General features: G+C 42.9%; 1 protein-coding gene and 1 pseudogene across 1 annotated transcript in view; both read right to left on the bottom strand.

Annotated features, from left to right (window-relative positions):
- The window catches only part of LOC131256818 (glutamate receptor 2.8-like), a 29,804-nt pseudogene extending 16,163 nt beyond the window's left edge, over positions 1-13,641 (bottom strand).
- LOC131256819 (uncharacterized) overlaps positions 1-19,063 on the bottom strand; it is a 93,348-nt gene that overhangs the window by 42,948 nt on the left and 31,337 nt on the right. The window lies entirely within an intron of this gene.

The raw sequence follows: 19,063 nt of genomic DNA, 5'->3' as shown, positions 1-19,063 counted from the left end.
CCTACAAGCAGCCTGCAGCGCAGCAGCCGATCAATGCATCTTCAGCCACAAAAAATGACTGAAGAGTGTTTTGGTCAAAGTGTTCTGATGTGAACGAGCCTACTCCAGCGAAACCCAGCAGCAGCAAGCAGTGGGTGGAGAAATGTTTTGGTCAAGTAGGGGAACGTGGGGTCGATGCTATCATGGAGGTCCAACCTGCACAACAGGGTGACCCGGGAAACTGTACATATGATGCTCAAGAAAAGGTCAATATGAATCAGTCTGTTCAGCAACCCATCCTTCTATTCACTTATAATATCAACAGGCGTGGTACAGGCCAAGATATCAGGGTCAGTGGCATTCACGAACACTCAAAGTGTTCTGATGTGAACGAGCCTACTCTTGCTGCTACTGAGAGTAGGGGGAAGGAAGCAAACTCAATCCAAACTACCAAGCGGAATGTCGGGCCAGCCCTCCCAGAAACTACCCCCGCTCTAAACGATCTGTGCTTACAGCCCCTTGCCCTCTCAGGGTGGTCTTCTACAAACAGCCAGGAACAAGAGCATAGGACTGAAATGGAAATCTCTCAGAAAAGTATGTCGGTGCGTCCACATGCTATGGCGAATCTACAGGAACTGGGATCGGCAAAGGAAATCCAAGATACGAAGAGCAGGAAACTGGATTCAGCATTCTGGACTAAAATTCCACCTAATAGAATAGGCGTGCAGAGAATTCAATCTAGATCCATGGGAGACTGTCCGATCTCTGATATTAGACATGGCTTATCAGGCCTAGAGAAATCCCCACTGTCCTCCACAGAGTCTGAAGCCAAGAATTCTCCACACACCGAGAGAGCTCCACACTCCCCTCATGAGTCCCTCAGATAGGGGAGGACTAGTGGTGGATCTCTCCCCTTATTTCTCAGACGAAGAAGTGACGATGACTCCTAAAGCCCAGGATCATCTTATAGAGAGACAGCAAACTGAGATGGATCAGGATTGTCACTTGCATTCGGATCAGGAGCAGGAACACCTGCGAGCTCTACCCACTCCCAAAAAGCGTGCGGCAACCTGTCTTTTCATTCCTCCTAGGAAGAGAGGAACCAGAAAATTCAACAAGAACCCCCTTGGAGCTGTTTCCAGGGATGAATGGCTACCTCGTCTCAGACACCTACATGGTAGGACCGTTGCTTCTCATGTTTCTAATGACGGATAAAATTCTGGTTTGGAATGCTCATGGAGTGGGAAACAATCCTAGTATCAGATCCCTGAAACATTTAATCACTGTTTACAACCCTTGGATTGTCCCGATTTTGGAACCCATGCTTAGGGAATCTAAAAAAGTGCAAGTCGGCCTACGGATTGGATTCCATGTATCCTTCTCCAATGTGGACTGTGGCGGCAAAATTTAGATATTCAGCAAGACTCAAGAAGATGTTATAGTGATCTCCAAATCATCCTAGGTTCTATCCTTCTCCACTATCGCCCACCCAACTAGAATTCCTATATCTATATTGGTGGTCTATGCCAGTTGTTCTAGAATTTAGAGGAAAATCCTCTAGGAGGATATGGCTTCTCTAGCCTCGTCTATGCAGGGTGCCTGGGCGATGTGCGGAGATTTCAACGTTGTCAGTGAAGCTGCAAATCGTAGGAGCAGAAGTCATTTCGATATTGCCAGTGCCAGAGATTTTGCCAAGGCCATTAACACGGCAGGCCTTCAAGATGCAGGATTTCAGGGAAATCGTTTCACCTAGTCTAATAACCAATCGGGTGCAGCTCGAGTTTGGGCCAGGCTGGACCGAGTGCTGATAAACGCAGAGTGGACCAACAAATTTCCCTCCTTCCAGGTACATCATCTCCCACGTCAAAATTCTGACCATGCTCCCCTTCTTTTAGCCTTTCCTTCACAACTGTTTGCAGGCACAAAGCCATTTCACTTTCAAAACATGTGGCTCCTTCATGAGGAATTTTTACCTATGGTCAGAATTGCTTGGAACTCCACATCTGATCCCCATCCTATGCGCAATATTTTGTCTAAAATGAAGGCTGTTAAGAGCCGTCTGAAACAATGGAATAAAGATCACTTCGGCAACATATTCAATGTCGTGCATCAAGCAGCTTCAACCCTGAACGATCTAGAGGATAAAGTTCAGAATGAGAATCTCAAACTAGTACACTTCAGCAAGAAATTACTGAGGGCAATTCTGTGTTGTCTCGCTTGGAAATCATGGAAGAATCTTTCTGGAAGAAAAAATCCAGAAACAACTGGCTTTAAGTGGGAGACAGAAACACAGGTTTTTTCCATGCGTCAGCCACTGCCAAAGCCAGAAAAGCTATTATCTCATTGATTTGCTTGGACTCTGGTCAGACTGTCACTACCCACGGAGGAGATTAAGATCAACACAGCCCATTATTTCCACTCCCTCTTCTCTGCAGGGGCAATTGCTCTAGATGAGGATCTTCTGAGTGTGATCTCGGCTGTGATTACAGAAGAGGATAATGCTTATTTAGTAAGGCCACCTTCAGTTGAAGAGGCTCACCAGGCAGTTAAGTCGATTCCTCGGGACAGTGCTGCTGGGCCCGATGGTTTTACTAGCGCTTTCTTCGCTGATTGTTGGGAGGTTGTTTGCCATGACGTTCATAAAGGTGTTACTACGTTCTTTCAAGGTGAACCTCTCCCAAGGGCTTTCACTTCTTCCGTCATTGCTCTCATCCCGAAGAAAGAGGCTCCCAAAACCTTTGCGGACTTCAGACCCATTAGCTTATGTAACATCATTTATAAGATCCTCGCTAAAACTGTGGTTATCCATATAAGCAAGCTGCTTCCTTTGTTGATATCCCTTGAGCAAGGAGCTTTCGTCAAGGGTAGATCCGTTGCCGATAACATTGCTCTGGCACAAGAACTTCTTCGAGATATAAATAAAAAAGTTAGGGGTGGCAACATTGTGGTGAAGCTGGATATGGAGAAAGCATACGATAGAGTGGAATGACTCTTTCTCAAGCGAGTCGTCAAGCTATTTGGTTTCTCGGCCTGTTGGATTGATATAGAGGAGCGCTGCTAGAACAATTGTTGGTTCTCAGTGCTTGTGAATGGGGAGGTTGGAGGTTTTTTCAAATCTACTCACGGTCTTCGCCAGGGGACCTGCTCTCTCTTTTCCTTTTCATTCTTACGTCCGAGGTGCTCAGTCGAGGATTTCATAAGTTGGTGGCCAAAGGATCCTGCTTACCCTTCCGTGGGCGTCGTGGCAATGTGGTCGTGTCCCACATTCTTTTCACAGATGACACCCTCCTTTTCTTGAATGGATGCATCTGAACCATAAGAGTGGTTAAGCATTTCCTAGAATGTTACCAACTCGCATCGGGCCAAAAGGTTAACATCCAGAAAAGTGTCTTTATTCACTCTGAAAAAATGACCCGTTCTAGGTGTGCGAGTATCCATGGGGAGCTGGGTATGGCGGGATCAGTGGAAGGTTTCTCCTATCTCGGAGTCCCTATTTCGGTGGGTCGTAGGAAAAGGGACGCTTTCCAAGGTATTCTTAGCAAGGTGGAAAGTCACATCAGAGGCTAGAGAGCGAGCTTCCTATCTATGGCAGGTCAGGCCACCCTTATCAACCATGTTCTATCCAGCATTCCGGTTCATACGATGGTTATGATGCATGTTCCTGCGACTGTTATTCAGATGTTGGAAAGGCATTTTGCAGATTTCTTTTGGGGCTGGGCGAATGGCAGGAAGAAGCTCCATTGGCGGAGCTGGCAAGAAATTTGCCGCCCAAGGTTGGAGGGCGGTTTGGGGATCAGACGCTTAAAACATGTAATGACAGCTTTCCATCTCAAACTGGCTTAGAACGTACCTCACAAAGAAAAGAAGAGTCTGTGGCGTACTGTTATGCACGACAGATATAAAAGCAATATAATGAGCATGGGTCCGGTCATTCCGGCATCTGCATCTTCTCCTCTGTGGAAAAGGATAAGAATTCTCCTCCCAGCTATTGCTTCTACAACCCAGTGGCACATTAGAGAGTGTCACATGAATTTATGGTCTACTCATTGGTCTGGTCTCGGCCTTCTCCTAAACAGAGCTTCTACTGCTGTGCCGTCTTCCCTGTCTGATCTCAAGGTGCAGGATTTTCTGGGTGGGATGGGACCGCTGGCTCCATCTACAATTTTCGACTACCTCTCCCAGTAGGACATTAATGCCATCTTCCATGAGGGCCTTTGCCTCACTGGGAATCAAGATTCTCCTTTCTGACCTCTCACTTAGAATGGATCTTTCTCAGTTTCCACAGCCTGGGGGATTAGCCGTGCTAGATACCCACGTCTTAGATGGGGCGGAAAGATCTAGAATATTAAACTCCCTCCCAAGATTTCTCTGCTTGTGTGGCGTGTTCTCATGGGAGCAGTGCTAATGGATGAGGCGGTTAAATCACGTGGAATCCACTTAGCGTCCAGGTGCAGCTGCTACTTCGACGAGTTTCATGGAAGGCCTTCTTTGGAATCGACTGACCATATTTTCTTGCATAGTGCTCGTACGGATGACGTTTGGAACCATTTTGCCAAGAATTATGGTATCTAATTATCCAACAATGACACTATGATGGAGCGCCTCAATAGATGGTGGGAGCCTTCTTCGGCCCGAACACTTTCAGCGCCTTCAACTCCCTTCCATTTCCTCATTCCCTGTCTTATTCTTTGGGAACTATGGAGGGCGAGAAATGCATCAAAATTCGATAACTCAAAGCTGAGGTCAGTTACTATTATTGCGCGCATCACTGCTTAGATTGGTTGGATGGTTAGGACGTGGAATACCCCCTCTAGCAGAGGCAGCCAAAGCAGGGCTCTGTCATCCATGGGAATCTTTTCCCACCCCCGTTTCTCTACTATTAACCTAATTATGTAATGGACAAAACTGTGAACTGGTTGGGTAAAACTCGCTGTTGATGGCTCGTCCCAGGGGAATCCAAGGATGGTAGGAGGAGGAGGGGTGTGCAGAGGAGAGAAGGGAGATCTCCTTTTTGCATTTTATGCAGGATATGGTGTTGCTTCTAACACTAGGGCCGAATTGTGGGTTGTTCATGATGGTTTGTCCTTTTGCCTTCAGCACGGAATGTCAAACATCCTTGTTGAATCTGAATCCCGGATGGTGGTGAATTTTTTGAAGGTTTCTTCCCAACCGAGTTGGAAGTGGAGTTACTGGATCACCAAAATTTGGACCCTTTCTACGAAGGGAAGGCAATGGGCCAGCGGATGGTATGGCCAATTTAGGTAGTATTAAGCAAGATTCAGCTCTGTTTTCCTCTCTCAATGACCTCCCTCAAGTGATTAGGGGCCTTCTTTGCCTTGATAGAACAGGGATTGGGGCGATTCGGAAACGTGGATCCTCTTGTATATCTTCTTTATGATAGGTGACCCGAGCCATGGTTTTTTTTGGGGCTTTTGTGGTCACTCAAAGTACAGTCTTTATTACATCTCTTTTCTGTTAAATGAAATTCAGAGTTTTGTCAAAAAAAAAAAAAAAAAAAAAAGACTAAAGAGTGAAGAGGGGTGGAGGAATTCTCTTTAGAGCATACACAAAACATGTTTTACTTTCACGCACGGGATGAAAAGAGTGGTGTCTAGTTTGTATATAAGGGGTTGGTTAAGAGCGTGTATTCAATGATACTTGATGTGTTTGGAAGAGAGTATCAAATGCACCAAAATCCGTTTTCTTGAAATCACAACAAAACAATATGCGATTCCATTTCATATAGATTTTGATTACCTTGAATTATGATTACCATCGACTTAAAATCCTCTCTCACTCTCTCTTCACCAATGCATTCCAAATACAAGTGGTGTTTCTTTCTCTACCTATACATTTCAAATGTAGGTGGCCAAACACTTTCACATGGGGGCGAGCGGCAGATCTTTTATCTTGCCAAGAACCCATCCGAGCTCCCCATCCACATCAAGGGGCTAATCTTCTTGGATAAAGTGGGTCTAGGCAGCATTAGGGAGGTGTTTGCGACAGCCTAAGTCCTGCCTTTGCCAATTCATAGTTTTTCAGTTTTTTCTATATGATAGGCTTCCCTTGGGTTTTTTTTTCTCCCTAGGGTAGCCCAAAATGTGGTTGAGTGTCCTGTACATGGTTTTCTGTTTATGATATAAAAATAAAAATAAAAACTCTCAAATGATTCTTATTACAAGTTGCCAAACATAACTAATGTTGGAATGTCCAAACCAAATGGACGGTTCAGATGCTTCAGCAACCTCTGGAAGTTTTCATGGCATTTGAAATGCCACACATTGTGGCTATTGGAATTTCCACAATTTCCACATGTTGTGGGTGGTGGATTTCCATACGTTTAGAAACTGGTAGATTAAATGTAGTTAATGGTATAATGAGGGCATATTAGGTATTTCACAGTAGGTGCAAAAGCCTATAAAAGGCACATTGTGCATCCATGAGAAAAGCAAGTGAAAAGAAAGTAACAAAACAATTTAATACAAAATGTGTTTTTTTCTATATTTGTGGTGTGTATGGTTCTAAGGCTTTGTAAAGCCAACAAACTGGTATCAGAGCGAGACAATCCCGTGGGACCAGGTATAGTTTGAAGGTGTAGATCGTGTGATCAAGGTGTTGCCACTACTACGTTAAGAAAAAGGTGGCGTTGTTGATCCATGGTGTGAAGAAGTGATGGTGTCCTTGATTCAACTGCAAATTCCAAAGTTATCTAAGGATAACTATGAAAACTGGTGCACCAGATGAAGGCTTTGTTCGAATCTAAGATCTATGAGATATATATCATCAGTGATGGGTATGTAGAACCCACACTGGAGCAAGAAGCCTCCTATTCTCCCGAACAAAAGACCGCTCTCAAAGATTAAAGGAAAAAGGATAAAAAGGCTTTATTTTTTATATATCAAGGGTTGGATGACTCCACCTTTGAATGAATCGCTGAAGCTACGACATACAAGCAAGCATGGCAGAGTCTTAGCACCATATTCAAGGATGTTGATCGTGTCAGGAGGGTTCGACTCCAAACCCTTAGTGCCGAGTTCGAAGCTGCACATATGAAGGAAGGTGAGTCCATTTTAGACTATTTTTCAAAATTGCTTGTTATAGTTAACAATTTAAAAAGAAATGGTGAAAATTTTGAAGATATTCATGTAGTAGAAAAAATACTCCGATCTCTCACAACCAAATTCGTGCATGTGGTTATGGCCCTTGAAGAATCGAAGGACTTGGAAAAATTGTCTGTTGAAGAGTTGATGGGATCGTTGCAAGTGCATGAGCAACGAATGTAAAAAAAGAGCTCATCGACGTTGGAACATTCCTTAGAATCTAAGCTGACTTTAAATGACCAATGTAGTGGTCATACAAATCGTGGAGGTCGCAGCACCAATACTAATGCAAGAGGAAGGGCACATGGATATCATCTAAACCATCCATAAAATCAATAGAAATTTGCCAATTTCCCTGGAAGAGGGAATGGTAGATGTCGATCCATATGCAGTTGAGGAAATATGATAAATATTCATTGTCGGAATTGTAACAAATTCGGCCATTATGCATCGGATTGTTGGAGGAAGCTAGTGGATCACGATGAACAATCCAACTATGCTGAAGCATCAAGTCATGATAAGGAAGACTCCACAGTGCTCCTTGCACAAGAGAAAGGATGTGATCGACCAGATGTATGGTATCTCGACATAGGTGCAAGCAATCACATGTGGGGAATAAAAGCCTATTTGAGGAACTCACAAAAGGAGTTCATGGTGACGTGACATTCGGTGACTCGTCAAAGACGCTGGTAAAAGGTAGAGGCAAAATCAAAATCTTTCAGAAGAATGGTATTCCAAACTACATCTCCAATGTGTACTACGTGCCCAACATGAAAAGTAATATACTGAATCTTGGACAACTCCTCGAAAAAGGGTATGTCATACAGATGGATAATTCTTCTCTTTCCATAAGAGATATGCATAGACGTTTGATTGCGAAAGTCCAGATGGCAAAGAATCGTATGTTTCTGCTTCATACAAACACAATGCTCGAGAAGTGTTTTTATGAAAAAGTAAAGAATGATTCTTGGATGTGGCTCTTTGCTGTGGACCATTGGAACTAATCTCTCTTAGAGGTAATAAATACTTTATTACCTTCATTGATGATTTCAGTAGAAAATTGTGGGTGTATATAATCAAAGAGAAGTCTACTGCTTTTACTATTTTTAAAATTTTTAAGGCCCTTGTTGAAAAAGAAAGTGGTCTTAAAATCAAAACTCTTAGATTTGACAGAGGTGGAGAGTACACCTCAAATGCCTTTCGAGAGTATTGCAAGGATCAAGGAATCAAGCAACAACACACTGTAGCCTACACGCCACAGCAAAATGGAATTGTGGAATGAAAAAATCATACCATTCTCAACATAACAAGGACCATGCTAAAGGAGAAAAGTCTATCGAAGAATTTCTGGGCAGACGCAGTTGCATGTACTGCCTATCTGCTTAATAGGTGTTCGACTAAGAGTGTCAGATTCAAGACACCGTAGGAAGCATGGAGTGGATATAAGTAAAGCGTGACGCACCTTAAGATCTTTGGATGTGTCTCCTATGCTCAAGTTCTAGAAGCAAGAAGAAAGAAGCTTAATGATCATGGTGAGAAGTGCATCTTCATCGGTTGCAGTGAAGAGTTAAAGGCATACAAACTCTACAACCCACTAACCAATAAAGTGGTGGTGAGTAGAGATGTAGTATTCTGCGAGGAAGAAACCTGAAAATGGAACGAGGAAGATTCAGCCAAAGAAAATCAAGTCGAGGTTGAAGAACATGAAGAAGAGAAGCATGAGAACTAGGTCCAGTTCTCCTTCACCCTTGGCTCCTATCAAAATGAGGAGCCTCAATGATATCTACGCTGAAACTGAAGAAGTAAATTTGTTCTGCTTGTATGCGGACCACGTGCTCGTTACATTTGAGGAGGTTGTAAAAGAAGAATGTTGGAGGGCGGCTATAGAAGAGGAGATCCAGGCCATTGAAAAGAACCATACATGGGATCTGACTTTACTTCCTCAAGGCCAAAGAGCTATTAGCGTCAAATGGGTGTACAAGATCAAGCAAAATGCTGATGGTGAGATTGATTGCTACAAGGCAAGGCTCGTAGCAAAGGGTTACAAATAGAAATACAAGGTGGATTATGAAAAAGTCTTCACTCCTATTGCTCGCCTTGACACTATGAAGATGATTATCTCCCTTGCAACCCATCACAATTGGATGATCTACCAACTGGATGTGAATCTGCATTCCTGAATGGAATTCTGGAAGAAGAGATTTATATTGACCAACCTGAAGGTTTTGTTGTTCAAGAGGAGGAACACAAAGTGTATTAACTGAAGAAAGGCCTTTATGGGTTGAAGCAAGATCCTCGTGCCTGGAAAGCATGCATCGACAACTATCTGCAAGAGAATGGTTTCGTCCAATGTCCATATGAGCATGCGGTCTATGTTAAGATGAATACTCGATGCGATATACTTATAACATGCTTGTATGTTGATGATTTGTTGTTCACAGGGAACAGGTAGTCGACGTTTAATGAATTCAAGAAGGCCATGTTTAAGGAGTTCGAGATGAATGATGACGGACTTATGTCTTTCTTTCTAGGCATCGAAGTGAAGCAACAAAATGAAGGCATCCATATATCTTAGCAACAGTATGCCAAGGAGCTGCTTGCAAAGTTCAAGATGGCAGACTGCAATGCCGTGAACACTCCTGTAGCAACGGGCCTGAAGCTGACAAAAGAAGGAGAAGGAAGAAGCGTGGACTCGACTCTATTCAAGAGTTTGATTGGAAGCCTAAGGTATCTCACAATCACAAGGCTGGATATCGTCTAAGTAGGTACATGGATGCGCCAAAAGAATCACACTGGCTAGCCGCAAAAAGAATCCTCAGATACGTCAAAGGAACAATGGAATTTGGTTTTTTCTATCCATACGAAGATGAAGCAATATTGTATGGACACTCAGACAGTGATTGGGGAGGTGACAAAGATGAAATGAAAAGCACCACGAGATATCTTTTCTATCTTGGATCGACTGCTTTCACATGGAACTTAAAGAAGCAAAGTGTTGTTGCTTTGTCCACATGTGAAGCAAAGAACGTGGCAGCATCATCCATGGTCTGTGAGGCGGAACCTGCTAAAGGAGTTGTAGCATCCGCAGGAAGGATTCACAGTTATATATGTGGATAACAAGTCGGCAATCGAGCTCTCCAAAAATCCAGTGTAGCATGGAAGGAGCAAGCACATCAATACTCAATACCATTTTCTCAGAGATCAAGTAAATCAGAAAGTGGTGAAATTGGAGTAATGTCACACCACTAAACAGGTCGCAGACATATTCACCAAGGCATTACCGACTGATACATTTAGACGACTAAGGTCAATGCTCGAAATAAAACCGGTTTTGGTTTAAGGGGAGTGTAGGAACGTCCAAACCAAATGGACGGTTCAGATGCTCCAGCAACCTCTGGAAGTTTTCATGGCATTTGAAACGCCACACGTTGTGGCTATTAGAATTTCCACAATTTCCACGTGCTGTGGCTAGTGGATTTCCATACATTTAGAAACTGGTAGATTAAATGTAGCTAATGGTATAATGAGGGCATATTAAGTATTTCACAATAGGTGCAAAAGCCTATAAAAGGTACATTGTGCATACGTGAAGAAAGCGAGTGAAAAGAAAGTAGCAAAATAATTTAATACAAAAAGTGTTTTTTTCTATATTTGTGGTGTACGGTCTAAGGCTTTGTAAAGCCAACAACTAATGATTCCAATTCACATTGATTCCATAAAAATTGTCAATATATATATATATATATATATATATATATATATCAAATACACTCTCAAATTAGGCCTAAGGTTTTCAAGTCCACCCCGTAACTCAAAAATCAGTCCATATTATGTTTGGGCCCACCATTTTTTTGTGTATGCCATACAATGCTTTCAAATGATACTCATTGTCAAGGTGAATGGACATAAAAATAGGACTTTCCCAGCCTCAAGTAGGCCGCACCATTCTGATCACCATAGCTAACCTGCTTGCAACTCATTGCCCAATACCACGAATCAAATCCAATTCTCATTCCATGAAATTCTCCATTACTATCTTACAACCAACCCTCATCGTCTTGTCATTCTACATCTAATCCAACTTCTTCATCGTAGGATTATTGCATGCGGATTTGGACTAACGATTGTTATCATCGTTCAACCATTATTCTAAGCTATAAGCCTATTGTCATCTCGCTTAGACGCCAGTGACCATGTCAGTGATTTTCTCTGTTTCCGTCTAGCTGTTTGTAGAGTTTTTTTTTTTTTCCGTAGGTTTCACTATTACCTACTGTCTAGTTTAGCCTTGTGCTGTATGATAGGTGCGGCTGCCATCTTTTTTTGTTGGTTCCACCCGAGTGCCTGTAAATTTGGTTGATCAATGAAATTTCCAAGGCTAGCGCCTTTTCCAAAAAAAAAAAATGCCTATTGTCATCTTCATCATTGCCCGTGCTGCTGTCAGCTGTTAGCAACCCCAGATTTGAAGCTGCCTCAACCTGCACTACCTAGATCTAACAAGCTTCGACCGTTTCCACTAGCCACATCAAATTCGGCGCCACCTCAACTCATCGCTGCACTCACTTCCACATTTATCACCGAAACCCTTCTCCATCAAATGGTAACCATCCATCATTTTTTTCGTTATTCAGAACAATGCCAACATCTGCTAATCTATTGACATAATCCATTTCGCTAGATTTGTGCACTGCTAGATTACCACCATCGACTGAATGCTCTATGTCTGAAACCATCTCTGATCTAACAATCTTGCTAGATATGCACTCGAACTCATTACCCGCCAAGGTCTAAAAAAGAAAGGAGGAGAGTAGTATACCTAGTACTTTGCCATTGACGACCACGATCCCCTTCTCCCTCATCACCAATGTCTTCTCCTCAGATCGGTTGTTGCTGACCACTCTCTACTCCTTTGACATCTAATGATACCAAAGTCGATCCCTGTTAAAAAAATCTCTCGAAATAGGAAGGGGCATTTATGCTCTCTTTTTTTTTTTTTCTTTAAAAAAAAAAAAAAAAGAAGAAGAAGAAGAAGAAGAAGAGTCTGTGGTATTATATATCATGCTCGGAAAACTGTACACAGCCAGGATAGACATTCAGGCACTCCATCCAGAAAAAAGAGAGGAAGGCCGCATTTATGCTCTTCTTCTCTGCGTTGGTGATCTATGGTTCACACAAATGCGTGCAGTTTTAATAATATTTAGGGCATTAGTATATGCCCATCTGTCATCTTTCTTTCTCTCTCATCCAAGCATCCCCGTCAATCTCATCCCTTACTTTCTTATATAAAAAAGGAAAGAGAAGAAAAGAAAAAGTTGTGGTTTGACACTTTGTTTTGCTGCTCAGCAAATATGTACTTGATTGGTGCTTTGCATATGTATCTTCTCTGTACTAGACCTTTTGACAAGATGCATTTAGTTAAGCATTTGCCTAGACTTGTTATTGTACAGGATGTTTGACCCAGACATAAACCGAGAGTGTATATCCACTGGAAGAGTACTTGTTGAAATTTCGGCCGTAAAAGTACCACTATATCATTTGCCATTTGCTGAAAGTGGTAAGTCACCAAAGTGCCTACTCGTCTCATGCTACTCATCATTTCGCGGCCCTGTTACCATTGAATATTTCTTTTGCTTTTTTGAGTAAACATTCATTGTAGGTTTCAAATTCAAATTACTACTTTCACAACTCCTTTAGTTTAAGATGAAGATGTTAGAGTAGATTAGGGTAATCTTCTTAGATTATAATATTATCTTTATTGGTAATATATGCATCTGTTATGATCTCTACATATCTCTCACATTTTCTATATATTCTGTTATTCTTGGTGATTTAAACAAATTATAGTTTCTGCAATGTAGTATCTTGTGACAGTACAAAAGTCGAAATTATTTTCAATTAGAAACTGTTTCTAAGCTTTTCTAAGGTAGCAAAAGCAGGAATTTACTCTTCTTAAAGATTCCATTTCCAAATGGGAAATATTTAATGAGCAAACAATTGTTGTATTTTAATTTGTAAATATGACTGACCTGAAGATATACTTTGACAATAAGATCAGAGTAGCTCCCAGCCCTCCTTCCATCCGCCGTTTGGTAGGGAATGAACTCGTAAGGGACAGAGTATGGAAGTTTATTCATTACCGATTTAAATATGTCGATTCAGTATCCACTAACAAGGGTTGTATTTGTGAGAGGATCCCTCTCCACCTTCAAGAATTCAAAGAACCTTTCTTTTATAGGAACACCGATTCTTAACTTCTTTTCACTTGTCGGGATCTCCCATCCCTTTGGCACCGTTCATGTATCTCCTGGCCAGATGATCACACCAAAATCCACCATAGAAGTTGAATGCATTTTCTTAAGATTCATGTTCAATTCCCACGAAATCCCATGCTTTGGAGTCTAAAACCCAACCTTCTTCTCCCCTTTTCCAATCACATTGACTATCTGTAAGGCTAAGGATGGTAACTCCCCATTGACTAGACGAAATTCACCGCCCGATCCTTTGAATTCTATCTTTTTGATGGCATTGAGAAGTTTCAAACTCGTTTGAGAGACTTCCAGATTCTCTAATTGACGCAGGGGAGGACGTGAGGTCGAGTACCGTCTTCCTCAAGAGGATAACTATTCCAAATCCACGGAACTTCTCTGGACTCCTCACAGAGACTTCTCGAATCCACGAGGAAAGAAAGCAGAAAATAAAAATAAATTCTAATAAATTTGAAATTGATTAATGAATAAATAAAAACGAGTTCACAACCCTTTAAATAGGGGTAACAATCAATGGGAAAGAAACCAGAATCAAAGTAAAACTAAAACTCCTAGAATACGCAACTTACTATAAATAGTAAACTTACTATTTATAGACGGTCGTGATGTCTACTAGTGCGCAAGGTTTTCGGTCAAAAATAGTAAGTGTCCTATTTGGCTTCACCAAACCGTTCTCCTAATTATTCTAAGCTCTTTTCACGTTGGGCGTAACTCCTAAAGCCTGACGGATGAAGAGTTATAATCAAACTAAAACTTATTATTTATAGTAAAAACGAAATTAAAACAGGAAAACGACCATCGATCAAGGGGTTTTTCACAATTTCGGGCTGCGTAACCCGGCATAGCAGGGTTGGTTGGCTAAAGTAGCTCGTTCTACCCCAAAATCATATATTTTACGTCAGATAACTCATTCCGGATTGCAAGATACGCCCGATCTAAGGTCCGATGGTCCGGATCACTTCTGTCGTCGACCGAGCCTTTTCTGATCCATCTTGGCCATGAAACTGTCCGCGACCCGCTCTACATCAGTCCCCTCCACTTCAAAAGAACTCGTCTTCGAGTTCTCATCCTATGCCGGTTCATGATACTCGGTCAGGTCCGCGACATTAAAAGTCCGTGAGATTGACATGTCATCTGGAAGATCAACAACATAAGCGTTGTCATTGATCTTTCGGATGATTGGTACCGGTCCAATCTTTTTATTCTTCAACATATTGTACGTTCTGATCGGAAATCATTCTTTGCGTAGATGGACCATTACTTGGTCGCCCACCTCGAACACTTTTTGTCGCCGATGCTTGTCCGCTTGCTCCTTGTATTTTTCATTCGAAGCATGTAGCTTGGTTTGTACCTCCGCATGAATGCCCATGATCTTGTCAGCCATATATTCTGCTGCAATGCTCATGCCTGGGAGCTTGGGCAGAGGGACCAAGTCTAGTGTGTGGCGAGGTACTCGTCCATAAATAACCTGGAACGGAGATTTCCCTGTCGAGTGGTTCACCATGTTGTTGAATGCAAACTCCGCTTGAGATAAGGTCAAATCCCACTGCTTCAGTTTTTCTCCTGAAATACATCGAAGGAGGTTTCCCAACGTGCGATTCACAACCTCAGTTTGACCATCAGTTTGTGGGTGGTAGGCGCTACTGAACTGAAGTCGTGTATCGAATCGAGTCCACAAAGTCCGCCAAAAGTGGCTTATGAACTTCGTGTCACAGTCAGAAGTAATAGTCTTGGGAACCCCGTGTAGCCGCACAATTTCTCTGAAGAATAGATTCGCCACGTGTGTTACATCGAGAGTCTTCTTGCATGGAATAAAGTGCGTCATCTTGGAGAAACGATCTACTACCACGAACACCGAATCCATGTCGCATTGTGTTCGTGGGAGACTAAGCACGAAGTCCATAAATAAATCCTCCCAAGGGCCGTCAGGAACGGGTAACGGAGTGTAAAGGCCCGTATTATGAGATTGTCCCTTAGAGGTCTGACAAATATAACAACGTTAGACTGCATTTCCCACATCACGTACCAATTGCGGTCAATAATATCGTTCTTCCACAAGAGCTCGCATCTTGTCTCGCCCAAGGTGTCCACTGAGGCCACCTCCATGTAGCTCTTAGATTATCTATTCCCTTAGCGAACTGTTTGGGATACACAGTCGATTTTCCTTGAAAAGGAACCCGTCTTACATATGTAAGTCGCCGAGGTGACCTTCTTAACATCTAACTCATGCGTTCTTGAAATCGTCGTCATCGGCATCTATGTCTTTGAGGCGCTTAAACCCGACAACCAAATTACTCATAGTGACTAACAAAGTTGCACGGTGACTCAGTGCATCAGCTACTTTGTTCTGTTGCCCTGACTTATGTTTTAGTACGAACGTGAATTCCTGCAAAAACGAGATCCATCTAGCATGCACACGGTTAATGTTGGCTTGACTATTAATGAATTTGAAAGCTTGATGGTCCGTATAAAGTATGAATTCCCTTTGAATCAAATAATGTCGCCAGTGCCGCAGTACCTGGACCACCGCGTATAACTCGATCTCATATGTAAACCACTTCTTACATGCATCGCTAAGTTTCTCGCTGTAGAATGTTACCGGCCTACCTTCTTGAAACAAAACTCCCCCAATTCTGACATATGAGGCATCACATTCGACTTCAAAAAGTTTGTCGAAGTTGGGAAGTACAAGAACGTGGATAATCTGCGCTTGATTTCGGCAAAGCTCCCGTCGGCTTCATCAGTCCACTGAAACTGTCCTTTCTTTATGCAATTTGTGATTGGTGACACAATGGTACTGAAAATTTTCACGAACTGACGATAGAATGTCGCCGGTCCATGAAAACTTCGCACTTCATGAATATTTGTAGGAACCGATCATTCTCTAATTGCCTTCACCTTTTCTTCATCCACCCGAATGCCCGTGGATGTGATGACAAAACCTAGGAATAATAGGCTATCAGTCATGAAGCTGCACTTTTTTAAATTGAGGTACAACTTATTTTTAGTGAGCACTTGAAGGACCTTCTTGAGGTGTTCCATATGGGTTGTTTTGTCTTGACTGTATATCAAAATATCATCGAAGTAAACTACAACGAACCGCCCAATGAAAGGTTTCAGAACTTGGTTCATCAATCTCATAAATGTGCTAGGCGCATTCGAAAGACCGAAGGGTATGACCATCCATTCGTATAATCCTTCCTTGGTCTTAAAGGCCATTTTCCACTCATCACCCGACCGTATTCGAATCTGATGGTAGTCGCTCCTTAGGTCCAATTTAGAGAATATTTTTGCACCCTCTAGCATGTCCAGCATATTGTCCAACCGTGGTATAAGAAACCTGTATTTTATGGTGATTTTGTTGATGGCTCGACTGTCCACACACATGCGCCAACTCCCATCTTTCTTTGGAGTTAATAAAGCTGGTACAGCACATGGACTCATGCTCTCTCGAATAAGACCCTTACGGATCAACTCTTCTACTTGTCCCTGCAAAATCTCGAACTCATTCGGACTCATTCGATAATGGGAACGATTAGGTAAACTAGACCCAAGGACAAAGTCGATATGGTGTTGGATATCCCGCATGGGGGGTAACCCATCGGGAAGGTCATCGGGCCAGATTTCTTTGAATTCATGTAGCAGGGGCCTTAGTCTTTCAGGGATGTTGGTAGGCTCGAGTTCTTCCCATTTTACAATTAATGTATAAGTCTGTCCTGTTTCCTTTGATTCTTCCACGAAGTCCCGTATGGTTAAGAGAAAATGACCCTCCACTTTAGAAGTTTCAGGTGATCCCTCTGGATCCATAGGGGCCAATATGGTCTTCCGGCCATCCTTGATGAAGATATATATATTATCTCGCCCTTTATGAGTGGCATCACGGTCAGATTGTCAGGGCCAACCAAGTAGTATGTGGCATGCTTCCATGTCAACTACATCGCATACTACTTCATCCTTATAATGTTTGCCAATTGAAAAGGATATGGTGCACCGTTCAATTACCTTTGTTTCACTGACCTTCTTGATCCAACCGATTGTATATGGAGAAGGATGACGCTCCATTTTCAATTACAATTTTTCCACCATAACCTTGGAGACGATGTTCTCGCTGCTCCCACTGTTAATGATCACGTCATAAACATTTCGATTCACCGTACACCTAGTGCGGAAGATGTTATGCCGCTGTGGATGCACTTCTTTTCTTGGCGCATATAATAGTCGCCTCACGACAAGCGACTCGCCGTGATCTTGCTGAATCCAACCTGAATCATCTGCCTTGTCCTCGGTGGTATGCTCATGTTCTTCAATATCTGGATCTTCATAAGCGTTATCAGCACTACCATCATTAATGGCGAGGTTTATCACTTTTCACTGGGGACAAGTATTTGATAGGTGGCCCAGTTGGCCACAACGATAGCAGTTATCGGGCCTTAGCCGAGCATAGGGGTTCGGGATTCTACTTGGACCAGCAGCAGTCGATAAGCCCCTTTGGGGTCTAGCTTACCCGCTTCCCTGATCTCGGTTCTCAAACTTATGAGGTTGAGTCCATGCTCCTACGGGCTCCTTCCCCTTAGGCTGTGCAGTTCCCTGGGGAAGACCTGCCACAGGGATCCTTGCAGTAGGATAGGTCCGTGTGTTATGACGTTTGAGTTGCCCTTCTGCCCGAGTAGCCAAGTTGATCGCATCATTCATCGTCCAGACGGACTGCATCTGGACCCGATCTTGGATAGCCATACGCAATCTACCGTTGAATCGGGTGACTTGCTGCGATTCAATCTCGACCAAATCGTTACGCACCGCCAGGCGGTAAAATTCTTCTGCGTATTCTCTCACCGACCGACTACCCTATCGACAATTTTGGTGTTGTTGGAATAATACCTGATCATAATCGCTAAGGAGGAATCGGGCACATAGTAACTGCTTCATCCGCTGCCAGGTGCGGATTGGTGCTTTCATCTGCCTAGTTCGTGCGAGTTGCAGTTGTTCCCACCAAGCTGAAGCTCCTCCTTTCAACTTGTAGGCCACAAGCTTGACATTCTTTGCTTCAGGGATATCCATATAGTCAAAAAATTGTTCAACTTCAGAAAGCCAATGGAGGAAATTCCCAATGTGTAGTTAGCCATTGAAGCTAGGAATATCAACCCTCATTTTGAATTCTCGATCCGTTCGATCTACTCGATCGCCGCCATGTCTGGGGTGTTGAAAGATTATGTCGTCGATTTCCTCCTCACTGGAGCCCCCTTCCTCAGGAATGACCCTTGGATGCACTGCCGGTACTATCCTGCGATCAGGGCGATTACGAGTTTCAGCAATTGGCGGTGGAGGATTACCACCAGGAACACAGAGTTGCCTTAGGTTTTCCGCCAAGAGATCCGCTATGCGGTCGATGGAAGCCTGCAGCCCTTGCATGGCTTGCTGATTCTCTCGTTGCGCTACTTCGAAAGCTGCCGCCGTTAAAGGTAAATTTCCTGGAGCACCGCCCATGAGATTATTGTTCGACCCATCGTTAGAAGCCATCAATCCGAAGAGAAACCTCGCTTTGATACCAAACTGACGCAGGGGAGGACGTGAGGTCGAGCACCGTCTTCCTCAAGAGGATAACTATTCCGAATCCACGGAACTTCTCTGGACTCCTCACAGAGACTTCTCGAATCCACGAGGAAAGAAAGCAGAAAATAGAAATAAATTCTAATAAATTCAAAATTGATTGATGAATAATTA

Source organism: Magnolia sinica, chromosome 9 (genome assembly GCF_029962835.1).
Source record: "Magnolia sinica isolate HGM2019 chromosome 9, MsV1, whole genome shotgun sequence".
NCBI classification, from domain to species: domain Eukaryota; kingdom Viridiplantae; phylum Streptophyta; class Magnoliopsida; order Magnoliales; family Magnoliaceae; genus Magnolia; species Magnolia sinica.
Note: the sequence above shows the minus strand (reverse complement) of the source record. Positions and strands in the feature narration are given on the sequence as shown.